At 37.3% G+C, this 2,412-nt stretch overlaps 3 long non-coding RNA genes across 4 annotated transcripts; all 3 read right to left on the bottom strand.

Moving 5' to 3' along the window:
• Window positions 1-148: 148 nt before the first annotated feature.
• Window positions 149-664, bottom strand: LOC107302466. Its single transcript, XR_001549385.1, has 3 exons — window positions 648-664; window positions 507-545; window positions 149-163 (listed from the first exon to the last, which is right to left on the bottom strand). It is a non-coding gene; the product is annotated as an uncharacterized LOC107302466 (long non-coding RNA).
• A 1-nt stretch (window position 665) lies between these two features.
• LOC107302468 lies at window positions 666-1,066 on the bottom strand. Of its 2 annotated transcripts, none has more exons than XR_001549388.1 (3): window positions 1,056-1,066; window positions 804-842; window positions 666-680 (listed from the first exon to the last, which is right to left on the bottom strand). It is a non-coding gene; the product is annotated as an uncharacterized LOC107302468 (long non-coding RNA). The 2 variants fall into 2 exon arrangements; XR_001549387.1 differs by lacking the exon at window positions 1,056-1,066 and adding an exon at window positions 955-970.
• A 232-nt stretch (window positions 1,067-1,298) lies between these two features.
• LOC107302462 lies at window positions 1,299-1,743 on the bottom strand. The gene is made up of 4 exons (XR_003810733.1): window positions 1,729-1,743; window positions 1,571-1,609; window positions 1,418-1,450; window positions 1,299-1,330 (listed from the first exon to the last, which is right to left on the bottom strand). It is a non-coding gene; the product is annotated as an uncharacterized LOC107302462 (long non-coding RNA).
• Between the last annotated feature and the right edge of the window lie 669 nt (window positions 1,744-2,412).

The following is a 2,412-nucleotide window of genomic DNA, read 5'->3' as shown; positions in this document are numbered from 1 at the left end:
CTTTCTTTGGCACTTTGGCTAAAAGAAAAAGATTCAAACATTTTGATTATGACATAGATTGAAAACAAATATCCCTTTAATGCCCATATGTTCCAGAGTAGTGCAGAAGACAAAATAAGAGCGTGCTTACCCTTTTCTCTTGGCTTTTCTTTCTTGTGTCGTTCTAGAAAGTAAGAGGAAAACCAGAACATGATGTCAACATTTGGGTGTTCATACTAAAGGGAAAAGTTCTTCCTCTGGCACAAAGACATTGGTTTGTTCCTTCTCCTGCTATGGTCAGGGGTCGCAGCAATGCTCTATGTCAAATTCAAGGTTAAAGGAAGTGGCAGCAGAGAGAAGAGGAACAGGATGGGGGAAAGGAGTCGCCATTATAATGTACTCTATTAGTCATCATTATTTGAATTTTTGGGGGGTCAGTCTCTTATTTCAAGGCAACTCATCATGATAGGTTTGTGTTAATTGATGGGAAGTGTAAATTGCTAGATTTGTTTTGATCCAGATCTTACCAGATACTTTTACATGGATATCCTTCATCGGTAACTTGGCTAAAATGAAAAGTTATAAGTACTGAGTTTTAATAAATGTTGCCCAGCTGTAATATATTAATATTTCACATAAGCAAAAGTGTGGCACTAATTCATGTTTACCTGTTTCTAATGGTTTTTCTTTCTTGTGTGGTTCTAGACAATCAGAGAAAGAGCAAAACATTATTTCTCTCATCTTAATTGAATTGTATTACTTCATAACAAGGTTTCAAATGGAAAAGGTGCAAATTTCTAGATTGATTTTTTCATGGCACTTACCAGTTTTCTTTACATGCACATCTTTCTTTGGCACTTTGGCTAAAAGAAAAAGATTCAAACATTTTGATTATGACATAGATTGAAAACAAATATCCCTTTAATGCCCATATGTTCCAGAGTAGTGCAGAAGACAAAATAAGAGCGTGCTTACCCTTTTCTCTTGGCTTTTCTTTCTTGTGTCGTTCTAGAAAGTAAGAGGAAAACCAGAACATGATNAGAGTAGTGCAGAAGACAAAATAAGAGTGTGCTTACCCATTTCTCTTGGCTTTTCTTTCTTGTGTCGTTCTAGAAAGTAAGAGAAAAACCAGAACATGATGTCAACATTTGAGTGTTCCTATTAAAGGGAAAAATTCTTCCCCTGGCACAAAGACAAGCAATAAGCAAATAATAATAATAACAATAATAATAATAATAACAACAACAACAACAACTTTGTGTTAACTGATGGGAATTGTAAATTACTAGATCTGTTTTGATTCAGATCTTATCAGATTCTTTTACATGGATATCCTTCATCAGTAGCCTGGCTAAAATGAAAAATTAAAAGTACTGAGTTTTAATAAATGTGGCACAGCTATAATATATTAATATATTTCACATAAGCAAAGGTTTACCTGTTTCTAATGGCTTTTCTTTCTTGTGAGATTCTAGGCAATAAGAGAAAGAAAAGAATATTATTTCTTTCATCTTCATAGTTATGTTAATTTATAGCAATTCTTCAAACAGAAAGGTGCAATTTTCTAGATTTATTTTTATGTGGCACTTACTAGTTTTGTTTACATGCACAGCTTTCTCTGGTACTTTGGCTGAAAGAAAAAGATTCAAACATTTTGATTAAGGCATAGATTGAACACAAATGGTCAGTATCCCTTTAATGCCCATATGTTCTAGAGTAGTGCAGAAGACAAAATAAGAGTGTGCTTACCCATTTCTCTTGGCTTTTCTTTCTTGTGTTGTTCTAGAAAGTAAGAGAAAAACCAGAACATGATGTCAACATTTGAGTGTTCCTATCCTACAAGCTAGACTCCAGCAGTATGTGGATCGAGAACTACCAGAAGTATAGGCAGGATTTAGAAGAGGCAGAGGAACTAGAGATCAAATTGCCAACATATGCTGGACCATGGAGAAAGCTAGGGAGTTCCAGAAAAACATTTACTTCTGCTTCATTGACTATACTAAAGCCTTTGATTGTGTGGATCACAACAAATTGTGGCAAGTTCTTAAAGAGATGGGAGTACCAGACCATCTTATTTGTCTCCTGAGAAACCTATATGCGGGTCAAGAAGCAACAGTGAGAACTGGACATGGAACCACTGATTGTTTCAAAATTGGGAAACGAGTCCGGCAAGGCTGTATACTGTCGCCCTGCCTATTTAACTTATATGCAGAGCACTTCATGAGAAAAGCAGGGCTAGATGCAGGGCTTTTTTTCAGCCGGAACGCGGCGGAACCGCGTTCCGGCACCTTTTTCCGGGCCGGCCGCACCGGAAATAGCCCCTCCCACACCGGAAATAGCCCCTCCCAAATTTTACTTGCATTCCTGTTCTCTAAAGGGGCGGTCCTAGGGTTTGATGAGGGCGTGGCCAGGTTTGAGTTCCGCCACCTTTTC

The sequence above is a fragment of the Protobothrops mucrosquamatus genome, unplaced genomic scaffold, assembly GCF_001527695.2.
Source record: "Protobothrops mucrosquamatus isolate PMUCROS unplaced genomic scaffold, P.Mucros_1.0 scaffold_262, whole genome shotgun sequence".
NCBI lineage: Eukaryota > Metazoa > Chordata > Lepidosauria > Squamata > Viperidae > Protobothrops > Protobothrops mucrosquamatus.
The sequence above is the reverse complement of the archived record's forward strand: the minus strand, read 5'-3'. Positions and strand labels throughout refer to the sequence as shown.